Source organism: Ambystoma mexicanum, chromosome 3p (genome assembly GCF_040938575.1).
Source record: "Ambystoma mexicanum isolate Mex_15411 chromosome 3p, UKY_AmexF1_1, whole genome shotgun sequence".
NCBI lineage: Eukaryota > Metazoa > Chordata > Amphibia > Caudata > Ambystomatidae > Ambystoma > Ambystoma mexicanum.
The window spans coordinates 926,650,157-926,662,815 of record NC_090925.1 but is presented as its reverse complement, the minus strand read 5'-3'; the positions used below and the strand labels follow the sequence as shown (position 1 = coordinate 926,662,815).

Here is a 12,659-nt window from a genome sequence, read left to right as displayed (position 1 = left end):
CAACACTGCTTATGACACACAATTTGAAAGGGGCACAGTTGTGAAAGGCACAGTTGTGCAATGCTCGAATTGTCAAGTACACAGAGAGCCCTCTGTGTGTAGCATTAATTAGTTAAACAGTCACCTTTAGGCCAGGCACGTTAGTGCACCCTTGAAAGACGTCCTCCAGGCCGTGACAGAGATGTTGGGCAATTCCGTCGTGCACAATCCAAAAAGGTCCAAGATGAGAAAAAGTCATGAATAAAGAGACGAGGCAGCAACAGCAAACAGTACTTGTCCTGTACTTGGTGCGCGGCGCAGGTGCGCGAGGCAACTGGTACTTGAGGACGCAGGTTGCAGGGCGTGACACAATACGGGGGGCGTGGCCTCCACAACAGGAAAAACCTTTGCAGAAGAAAGCAGAAAAAGCGATTTTTAGTAAAGGAGCACGAAGGAAAAAACTGCCATGCACAAGCCGTAAAGCAACACTGCTTATGACACACAATTTGAAAGGGGCACAGTTGTGAAAGGCACAGTTGTGCAATGCTCGAATTGTCAAGTACACAGAGAGCCCTCTGTGTGTAGCATTAATTAGTTAAACAGTCACCTTTAGGCCAGGCACGTTAGTGCACCCTTGAAAGACGTCCTCCAGGCCGTGACAGAGATGTTGGGCAATTCCGTCGTGCACAATCCAAAAAGGTCCAAGATGAGAAAAAGTCATGAATAAAGAGACGAGGCAGCAACAGCAAACAGTACTTGTCCTGTACTTGGTGCGCGGCGCAGGTGCGCGAGGCAACTGGTACTTGAGGACGCAGGTTGCAGGGCGTGACACAATATGGGGGGCGTGGCCTCCACAACAGGAAAAACCTTTAGGCCAGGCACGTTAGTGCACCCTTGAAAGACGTCCTCCAGGCCGTGACAGAGATGTTGGGCAATTCCGTCGTGCACAATCCAAAAAGGTCCAAGATGAGAAAAAGTCACGAATAAAGAGACGAGGCAGCAACAGCAAACAGTACTTGTCCTGTACTTGGTGCGTCCTTTTTAATACACACAATTGGTAATCTTGGCGAGTTTTTAAACCAGCCATAACGCGGGCTAAAGATGACAAGTGCTTTCAAAGCTTGTCACAACATGTATAATGATCAAGCAACGCTGGAGTTCAGTGTGTTTAGTAGGCAGGGAATTGCCGAATTTAATGGGCCTAGTGTTGCACGCTTGCTGTTTGCCCTTTTAGCTACGTATGCTAACACAATATTGCTATCATGCAAACTGTTAACACCTTTCAAACATAAACCTTCCAGCATATGCATGTACTGGTGCGCCAAAACATCCCAGCGCCAAAACATCCCGTCGCCGAACTGGCCGCGCCGAACCGGCAGCTCCAAAATAGGGTGTACTCCCTTTGGGTGATAACTAATCAGTATTGCTACTCTCTCACCATTCGTGAACTCTGAGCACATGTGCATTTGTCATGGTACTTCATTGATGTTGAAAAGACATGTATCTCATGAAATAGCTTCAAATGACTCAGTTCGTTGCCTGGAGGCATTAGACAGACGTGTAATAGTCTTTTTTTTCTGAATTGGTCTTTAAAATAATTACAATTTATATCACAAATTTCTATTTGAGCTTGAATTTTAATTTATAACACGCAATACCCGGCAGTTAACTGTCTAGACGTGGACAGCTTGGGCCAAGAAAGAAACAAAAGGCTGTAAAAATAAAAAATATAGCAAATGAAGGAAAGAAAGTGATGTATGTTTCAGATTACTAAAGGAAAATCATTGCGTAAATGAAGAGCGGCTCCTGAAAACCTAATCTCCCCTAGATTTGGGGCTGTGTAGCTGTAAGAAATTATATGAACGAGGGTTTATTCAAGACAAGCCTAGCTTTTGAATATTTTGGAGCCAGAAAGTGCACACATGGGAACAGCAAATAGAAATCTTGAAAGAGATTCTGCAGTAATTCACTCGGAGCAAAGACTTGTCTGAAAGGGGTAACAGGCTCCCTTTCGGCGAGCCTCAAAATAAGGAGAGGTCGTGGCAGGTGTTGCAGCTGGTATCCGGGAATGCCGACATGAAGGGCATTTGCATAGTCAAGTTTCAAGTCACCTCCAGGGGTCTAACTCTCCTCCCGGACAGATGCAAGGACCTGATGATACTTCTGAAGGTTCATGAAAGATGTCTGACCAATCCTTCCGCCACCCCAATTTGGGAAGTCTTGTCCAAGTCTGAGTCTGGATGCCAATAGCTCCCAAGATTCTTAACTCTCTTGGCATAAATCATAGGGAGATCAAAAAAGGGGGCGTGGGTGGCAGAGAGCGGACCACAAAGGGCATTCTTAAGCCGATGTTTTGGTCCTCACAAAATCACTTTTGTCTCACTTGGATTGAGCTGAAGTCCGTCATGGAGCATCAACATCTGGGCAGATGGATACATTGTTAAAACCATCCCTGAATTCATTTACTATACAATTAACCTGTGCGCATCAGCATAGGAACGATATGCTAGTTCACATTTACTGAATATAATCAACCTGAGGGCGAACTTTGGCTAGCTTCTTCAAGCATGACCACGAGCTTGGAAGCCAATGTTTTTCTGTAGATTTTCTTCCGGGTCATGCAGCCTCCCATCGCATTTCTGCTCACTGCTTTTCAGTTGCAACATGCCTTAGTTCCACCTTTATCTATCTCCAAACCTATCGACCGATCTACCACCAGGTCTAACCTCCTGGATAACCCCAGATCCTGTTTCCTGGCTGTAACCACTTACAAGGAGTTCTTTTTATATGAGTTGGGTTGCTCACCATACCTCCCACCCAGGTGAGATTGCATCATATTTCCATGGGGACGGCAGTGCCACACAATCCAAGGTTAGAAAAGTAGGAGAGCGAACTGGGCTTAGTACATCTGACAGATCAATTTCTTTTCTCTCGCCCCAAACCTCACTAACCTGCCAATTTTGATGACATCTTTAGAGGATTTCCTGTGCTTTGTCAGTCCCCTGACAGAGGGTACATCACAATCAACACACGTTCCATCCGGTAGTCCCAGGCCCATGGTTACCCATATGCTTCCTGCAACATTTGGAGGTTGTGATGGTAGCTAGGGTCTGGACCATCTGTTCATTGATTACAACGTGAACTTTTGTGGGTCGTTTTCTAACAGGGGTCCTTATTCATCATAATGGAATAACGAATGAATGTAGAGCTACACGTGAGTGTGTAATATGTTTGAAGAAAAAGACATGTTTTAATCTGCAGTTCTTCAACTGTTGTCTCGGGAGGATAGCTCAGGGGCAACGGAGCACCACAGGTTCGATCCCCAAGTCCGCGCTTAGAAACCTCTGGGTATTAAGCGCATTATAAATATCATATCATAACTATGGCGATATTACACTGCGCAGTAAAAGATATTCCCAGTGCAGTCATTAATCAATAATTTGACAGGTGGAAATATAAGATAGTGTTTTCTGCACACAATTTTAACATATGTTGAAACCCTAAGGGTGCCTAGTATTGCTATCTGTCATGAAGCCTAGTAGAGATCAATGAAACAGGTTGACATAAAATGCAGGTTTAAAAGGGTTTTAGTCTGGATTAACCCAGGAAGAACTCAGTCATAAATGGGATATCCTCTCCTTAGTTGGGTAAACATGGAAACACATCTCTGGATGGGATCTCCTGTAGCTTACCAAACGGTGTGACAAGTCATTTTTATTTAGGGTCAATAGTTTCAATGCCGGGTTCCCCACCAATCTATTAACAGTCTGAGGTGGTCTTTGCACTCCTTCACATCAGTCTTCTTAATGTGACCGTTTCCTAGACGCAGATGAGAGCAGTGCAAGGGACAATAGGGTGACCACGGTTACCAGGGTTATGGTTGCCCAGGACGGCCTGGCTTGTTCAGTCCTGCTTCCGATTGGTCTCACATTCTTTCATTCACTACACTGACCCCAACTCCCCTACTGTCTCTTTTCTCTGTGCACCTCTTCTACTCTCCTAATCCTGCTCACGGGGTTGGCAGGTGCACAGAATGAGGCACATGGAGTGTTAATTGGGCCATTTTCTCCCTTGGCTGCTTTTCTTGCTGGTTTGTCTGTATGACTCACCACCCTGGTGCTCCACAGACTGAGGCTTCCTCTTGGTGGACAGCCATCTTGGATTCTCAGAGTCTGTGGATGCCTGGAGGGAGCCCATGGGAGTCCCCATACCCTGTGTGTATGTGACTGCAGCCTCCTGAATGCAAACACTAATGTATGGGTGAACAAATCTATTCAGTTTGCAGGAGTCCACACAGGGTGGTTTGGGTGCAGGGATGGCAAGTTGACACAAGATGTTTGCACCCTTTAGAGTCTCTGGGTGGTAAAATGGGCATCCCCATAGGTGTGCCAACTGCTTGTGTCTGCCACTCTGCCAACAGCCTTAACCTACTTTAATACACCAGACTGCTTTTGTGACAAGTGCACAGGTGGCAGTGCCCAGGAGATCCTTTCCATACTTGCCCTGATTCCACACCACACGGTCCTTGTGTCACTCCATCCCCAATCCCTAGAGTGAGGCAGGGCCCTTTGTCACATATTCTCCTACTTTCCATCAGCTCTCCCCGAGGAGAGACAATATTGAAGTTTTAAGCGGTCAGTTCTTGAAATCATCATGGTATCTCTTGTGGTTTGAAAAACTGGTAACACGTAACTTTCTTTAGGGCTCAATAGTGCCAATGCCTGGGTCCCAAAGTCAGGAAATCTACACAGGGTGATTGTTCTTGCATTTGCGGTGGGTGCATTTTTTAATTGGAGGGGCGTAGATGTTTCCCCTAAATATGCGGGAGCAAAAAATTGGGTAAAAGTGTCACAGTTTGCAACTGCTTTCGCTAGGTAACTCATGAAGAAATCCAATAGCTTGAAGTCACAAACAGTGCACAGGTTGCATTTTACCACAATATATTTACATTGTAAGGGTGCAGAAGTAGGACTCTGACAAAACGGTGGCATGGTGATTGGCAAAGACTTATATTTAACCAAAAATGAAGAGGATACCTATCTCTCCCTAACTCTAAGAGGAGTTTCCCCTGCCTCCAATAAGAAATTACGGATTCGGTCGGAATGTCTATGTAAACAAAAAGTCCAGTGTCCTGTCAAAATGCTTACTTCTATCCCTCACCATTGGAACTAAAAAGAAAAGGGTTGTGATCTTCTTGGTCCAGAACAGTGGATCCCTTCTCCTGGACAATGAGCCACAGTTTCCAATGTAGATACAAGTTCCAGTTCACAAGTGCTGGGCGGAATGACTCCCTTCCTCCCAAGCCCTTCTCAGCTTTTAAAAATTCTCAGATTTTCACAATTCACAGTATTATCAGGGGGGGGTGCCTCCCTTGGCTTACTTTGCACTTCAAAGTTCCCAATTTACTTGAGTTCCCAGTCTTATGGGTGCGGATCCCAAGCCCATGTATTTCTCTTGCCTTGGAGCATTAGACCTGGTTTACTCGCCTGCCAGGTGTACTGTGACTATGAAGATAATTTGGCCTGATCTTCATAAAAGGGTGCAGGTCCCAGACCCACAGGATTGTTTTCTCTTGCTATTGTAGACCTGATTCACTATCCTGCCAGGAACTGCGACTATGAAGATGACTTGATCACAAAAGGGTGCAGGTCCCAGACCCGTGGGATTCTTCTCTCTTGATATCGTAGACACTGTTCACTATCCTGCCAAGTACTGTGACTATGAAGATGACTTGACTTGATCTTTACAAAAGGGTGCAGGTCACGGACCATTGGATTCCCTCCCCTTGGTGCTGCAGTTTGTTTTCATTAGGGGTCGTAACTCTTCCCACAAGGGCTTCCCTTGTGCCCCAGTATTGTTGCTCTGACATCTGCAAGGGCCTTCTGTTACCCCTTCAAACCTCCCTGTAGCCCTTCTACCTTTAGGGTCTCTACCATCTCTGCCAGGTCGGTCTGGGGGTTCTCACCCTCCGTTTCCGGCACCTCTGGGCTTTTCCGCTCTCCCGGCATGCTGCAGCGTCTCTTGCAGATATTCAGTGGGTGCACCTTCTTGCAACCACCTAGTCCCTCGGCTTGGCTTGCCTGGACGTTCATTGTTCTGCTTTGGCGGATGGTCCTTCTGTGTCGGTACAGGTAAAAGCCCCTCGGTCTGCCGAGTAAGCTCTTCTGTAGCTTCTCTGGTTCTCCACCGATTCGAGCGTGCTACATGCTAGCAGTTCCTCCAGGGAGAGCCTCTCTCTCTTTCCTGATTTCCTGTAACTGGCTTTTGCTCTCAAACAATTTTACTGTTCATTCATGTTCTCACGAGTGCTCTCTATGCTTCTGCATCGCTTTCTCGTCCCAGAACGAATCTTTCGATCTTCTCAGCTCATTAAGGTGTCCACACTCTTCCTTGTCTCAGTACTTTCTATATTGGTAGTGTGACAAAAAAAATAGGAAACACCAGGGAAAGTGTTGATGGAAGGGGGATAGGAAGGTGTGTTAGGGTTAGATGGTCTATGGGGATAACATGTTTTCCCCAGGTTGTCACTAATCTAATAGCGGGCTTCCGTCCCATGAGATCCACCCGCTGACTACTACCCCCAGGTGGACTGTCGGGTAGCGCCACACCTCCCGGGTGTCATGGGAAGGCGCTCCCCCTAAGGGGTGAAGTGACGATATCCGAGGATTCATCAGTGAAACAACTCGTTGAAGCACCGTTAAGGTGAAACAATCTGATGCAACAAAACCCTTGAAATTCAGTGAAAAAAACAATAGTAGAACTGGCTTTAAGGTGTCGATTGAATGCCACAAACTCCCTGACATCATTTAGGATATTTAAGAAGCCATCATTGATGAAATCATTTGAGAAATCAGGTATTACATCACCTATGACCTCCTCATTGATCTTATTGGTAAGACCAGCCATTGGAAAACATGTATTTGAAGATATACCAAAGATGCAATATACCCTGTCTTTTAGGAAGGCCCAAAAATATTTGACGAGCATTTTAAATAATGGTTGGGAAACTACAGAAAGTTGGTCTTGCACGTAGCAACATACAATTTCAGATTCAATACAGCAGGAGCCTGCAACCTTTGGATTTCCAGGTGTTTTACATTACAAACTGCACTAGGCCAAGCCAGCATAGCCAATCGTAATGGATCTTGGAAGTCATGTAGTGGAATGCTGGCTTCAAACTCCGGCACTAAAATTATTACAACTTTCCTCCGTCCAGTACATTAGCTACTCTAGTCCTGTCACTGTGTCCTTGCAGCATGAAAGTGTTTTTTAACATTGTTGATTCGTGCAGGCCATCTGCATTTGACATGTTCCAGGCCTATCTTTTCTTTTGTTATACTAACAGTAAGTTGTCTGGTATACAAACATACATTGATTTTGGAAACTGTTCATTCTCATGTATGTTGGATTTTTTGGTGGTCTGGTGAAAAGTCACGATTGTAGTACTCTAATGTCTTGTTTGCATAGGGGAATGTTTTTAGAACAGAGTGATAAAGGTACTAGAGTATCTCACCATGCTACATGCTCATTCAATAGAGAGTAACTCTGGGGCGCAAGAAAATCATAGTTCTAAATGGACAGTATTTTTAAATGCAAACCCCAACTAAGCTTTGCATTTGAATCCACCCTTATATGCAGAAAAATGCCTTTCAAATATTGCATCTCTCTTACTTGCACGGCATCATCAATGTGCCAGTGAGATCATTGATCATGCCTTAAGTGATGTCATAAGTAATGTCATCAGCAATGTCACTTTTGCTGTCATAAGTGTCCTTAAGGGCTGCACAATAGGGACCTCATAGTTAAGGTGGTGTAGCTTCCAAATGACACATTTCAGGGGGTCTTTGTAGCATTAAATATGCACCTTAAAGTCACTTCAACTAAAGTTTTTTCACTGAACTTTAGGGGTTTTGTTATGCTATACCTCCCACCAACTGCAATTCTGCCTTTTTTCTGATGACGTAACTGATCTTTTGTTATCAATAACATCAGGTTTATCAAGTATTTCATCTTTTTTTGTGTGCACTAGTTAAGAAGGGATTACTAATGGTGTCTTGTGACGAGGACGAGTAAGGTGGGATTAGTGGGGGGACTGTGATGAGGAAGACTCAGGTGGAGGTAGTGGGTACTTTGATGAGGAAGAATGAGGTGGGGTAGTGGGAACTGTGAAGAGGAAGAGTGAGTTGGTGGTAGTGGTGTATTGCAATTAGAAAGTGACTTGGTAGTTGAGGAGTACTGTGAGAAGGAATTGTGTTGTGGTGGTAGTGGGAGTCTGCGACGAGAAAGAGTGATGTGGTGGTAGTGCAGAATGGCGACAAGGAAGAGTGAGGTGAGGATGGTGGGGAACTGTGATGAGGAAGAATGACAGGGTGGTTGTCGGGTACTGTGATGAGGAAGAGTGATGTGGTGGTAGTAGGAGGGTATGAAGAGGAAGAGTGAGATGGTGGTAGTGGGGGAAAGTGTTATGGAAGAGTGACGTGGTGGTAGTGGGGGACTGTGAAGAGGAAGAGTGACGGGGTGGTAAAGGGGTACTGTGACAAGGAAGATTGAGTTGGTGGTAGTGGGGTACTGTGAAGGGGAAGAGGGATGTGGTGGTAAAGGTGTAAGATTACTACTGGGTGCTGGGACGAGGAAGAAGGATGTGGTGGTATATAGGTAAGATTACTATTCAATACTGGGATTAGGAAGAGGAATAGGTACTGTGATGAAGGAGAAGGAGGTGTGATAATGTGGATATCTTCCCAGCTGATGTCAGGAGTGAATCGAGACCTTCACTGTTAAGACACGTGGAAAGCTTATCCAATCAAAACAAATTATATAGTAAACAAGCATCGGCTTCTCTCTGTATTTTGTTGTGCACTTTCTTTCGTGTAACTAAACAATTTTAAGCTTTTTAAACACATTTAAAAAAAAAAAACATTAAGAGCCCCTAATACCCCCTCTCACACATGTTAAGTTAATTTAGGAAGCAATCAGTGTAATTCCTTTTGTGTATTAAAAACACGGATTGCTTCTTAAATTAACTTGAAATACTCCTCCTTAATCTATTTAATCTTTTTGTTTACTCCTCCAATCAAATGGAGATCTCGACAAAATGCTCGAAAACAAAAGACGGCACTGTCTCCAATACCCAAACCCACACAAATCATCCATTCTTATCTTGCTCACATAATCCCAGGCCTAAACTGGCCTACTTACATCCCTTATCATTTTGTGCAGTTTCTAAAAACAAATCGAGATCTTGAAACTCGAAATGTGTAATGGCAGATTTTCAGAAATTAGAAACCTTGGCACCAGCATTACATCATGGGAAGATATAAATAACTTTAGAGTACAGGAGCACCCTGCTCTACCCAAATAAAAAAACTGGCTAGAACTACACCAAACCAACAAAGGATTTCCTTTGAACAATGTGCGCCCATCCAGCGGTTTGGGCTGTGCGTTTCAGCAAAAATTGAATATTTTCCCCATAGAAAAATGAATGGAAAACTGAAAAGCGGACCCATTTTTTGACCCTTTATATCTTTTGAACCATAACACAGATTTGTATGTCATTTTCCAGTTTTGGGGGCCCATGGCCCCAAATTACGGTTCCACAATTTAGTGTTGATCCATCGCTCAAACATACAATCTTTGCATTTCCTATGAGAGACACACACACACACACACACACACACACACACACACACACACACACACACACACACACACACACACACCACCCCCCCCCCTGTTTACTTTGCGCATTATCTCAGTAAAGATACTATAGGACAACTTAAAATGTTGGCTCTGCAAACCTAGGCCAGAATCCACATGTACTCAGGCAAGCATTGTCAGTAAAAAGGCCATGCCACAATACCGAACAGGGGTCAAGACTGGCTGCACCAATATACATCAGTCTTGCCACATAAGAACACTCATCGTACTAGCTTTCCCTTGATGCTAGTACAAAATGCAATGCCACCTCAGAAGATATATTAAGACTAGTTGTATCAAAGTAGGCCAATGTGCATCAAGAGTAATGGAACCATGAATCACGTTTGCTTTACTCTTGATTGCCATTAAAACATTCCATGCCACCACAATATTAAAATATATTCAAACTGGCCCTACAACATATGCCAGTTTTGCAACGTAAGGCAAACCCTGATAGGATCTGTGGGGTGGGAGACCCTGGCCACAATATCAAATCCAGTGGGGAAAGCCAGCTACATTGTTAGGTGACCCAATAGCTTCTCTATGTCTGAGCCCTGATATCTATACATGGTATCGGCCATTATGGATATATAGTACAAATAAAAATCAGTTTATGAACAAGCAAAGAAGGCAGTGATAAATTGAAAGATATGGGGATCTGTTAAATCCTGTGGTTACAGAGCAAGCAGTGAATACATTGTTTTGCTTAGTTACACCCGTCTCAGTATCTGGTTGATTTTAAACCCATTAACCCTAAGAAGCTAGCACAGGAAGTAAGATGGTATGAGAAAACAAATGACTAGAAAAATGGCCCATGGTGCAGCATCAACCAGAGCAGGGACTTTAGAATCAGGCACATGGGCGTGGCCTGACAACCGTGTTTCAGAAACCTCCACAGCAGCACGTGATTGTTGGCTGCAGAGAATCTACAGAGACGTAAGGGAAGGAGGGACGTCTTGTCTCGATTGAATGTGCAGAAACGTCATTTGGGTTTGCCAGGGGTGCAGATGCAACCCCTATGTCTCCCCTGCTATCCTGGTGGTCTCCCTTGCTACCCCAAAACATGTTTTTTAAATAAACATATATTTTTTTAATTGAACTCCTGGGCTGTGTCCAGCGCCATGTGGTGGCTCTTTGTTTCTGGAGTGGCTGGCTTTCTTGTTCAGGCCTCTTAGAAAAAACGGGGGGGGTTCCACGAGTGTACCACTTTGAGCAGTGACCCTAAATAAGAAAGAATAGGAATAGCAAATGTGTGTTCCTGGAATTCTATACAATAATTGCTAGACTCATTAAAGGTTTATTTCAGACACACTTCGGGGGTGAGTCACTGATTTAGTCTGCTCTTAAACACCTCAAATTCACAATGCAGACAAAAACGTCCATAAACCATTTCGAGTAGAATAAGCATCTATTTTGGACTATGTATTTTGCTTTTCACAAGTTGCAGTTATAGCATGTTTTTTTCTGCTGGTGTCTCTTTTCCGATCATCACAAGACATTCCATCTCTGTGTCCTCCTTCACTTGACAAAATCCTTGTGCCTAAAAGCTTGTGTACAGTGAATGTTTGACCATAGCACATAAAGTGGCCTTGATTTCATTTTGCCACAATTAATGATTTGTTGTAATGTGCCTATCTTTCCTAGCTCCCTGGCATGCTGTTCAGCAGAGGCGTTACTAGGGGGTGGCTGGCAGAGCTATAGCCCCAGGCCTTTTGATTGTAGCCCTGGATAGAAGCTCAGGGGCTACAACCAAAAGGCTAGCTAGCCCTGAGTCCTGACAGTCCCCACATTAACGTAGCCCCGAATCTTTTCCAGACCTAGCAACACCCCTGCTCTGCTACTCAGGATGTTTGTTTGCATGTATGAGGTAACGAGTGCCCAGAGTACGGGATGCCGTGTGAGTGCCCTGCTTTCCCTGCGCAACTTTTAATTCTTTAATACACAGTTATGAACCCTCCCAATGGTATGTATTTTGCCAAGTAGATCCATGCAGGCTTGACATGTGGCCAACTTTGTACCAGACCTGCAGATGAAATGGCCTGCTGTTAAATCTCAGTTACCAGTTAATGGTATTCACTAAAGAGTGTAATTTGCTTTTTGTCTTTGAGAACATTCAGACATGTAATTGCTCATTTTACTATAGTAAGATAGCTCAGTGGGTTCAGCGATCGCTGCTGTGTGTGGCCTGCAGGTTCGAATCCTGGAAAGGCCAACTCAGCCTTTCATCCTTCTGAAGTCGATAAATGAGTATCAACACAGGCTGTATGACACTGTATGTATATTTGTTCTACATAAAGCACTTAGGCAAAAGTGCTATATAATAACACATCATTATCATTTGGCCAGGGACATCTGCTTGCATTCACAGTAATTTGGTAACATGGGCCTATACACATTGATATCAATGACACATATGGTGATCCATTCTTGTATGAAATGTATTTTACATTACAGTGATATTGTAACCATATTTTTCGTAGTGTACTTAGAAACAATGCTATGTGATGCCATTTTCTGTTTTGTCAAGGGGTGAAAGGTTGTATACCATCCCTTCGCGTGATGTCACTTCGCAGTGGGGTCAAATGACAATACTTCCTGTAATGTCATCAGAGATCAAGGGTCGTGTCATGTCACTTCCGCTCCCCCGGGCATTTTGGTGAAATGACATCCCTGTGATTGTGCAAAGCTGGTTTGCCATAAGCAAGCAGGTATGATTGAGGCCCGAACTGGGAGATTTAGAAAAATGACGCATACTGCAAAATAGCATTCACGTTACACAACTGGCTACAAATACAGTGCATATGTATATGAGAGTAATCCATAACATAAAACAAGGATTACAAAATTATAATGGGACAAAGATGAGACAATCCACTACAAGCTAACAAAGAAATATAAAAATAGAACACGATTATTAACTGTAGATGGATATTTCTGAAATATCCTGCCAGACTCCGAACCACATTAGCTCCCTCTCTAAAGCA

The 12,659-nt window shown here is 44.0% G+C and overlaps 1 protein-coding gene across 1 annotated transcript in view; it reads right to left on the bottom strand.

Annotated features, from left to right (window-relative positions):
- Positions 1–12,659, bottom strand: part of FAM83C (family with sequence similarity 83 member C) — a 196,360-nt gene that overhangs the window by 36,555 nt on the left and 147,146 nt on the right. The window lies entirely within an intron of this gene.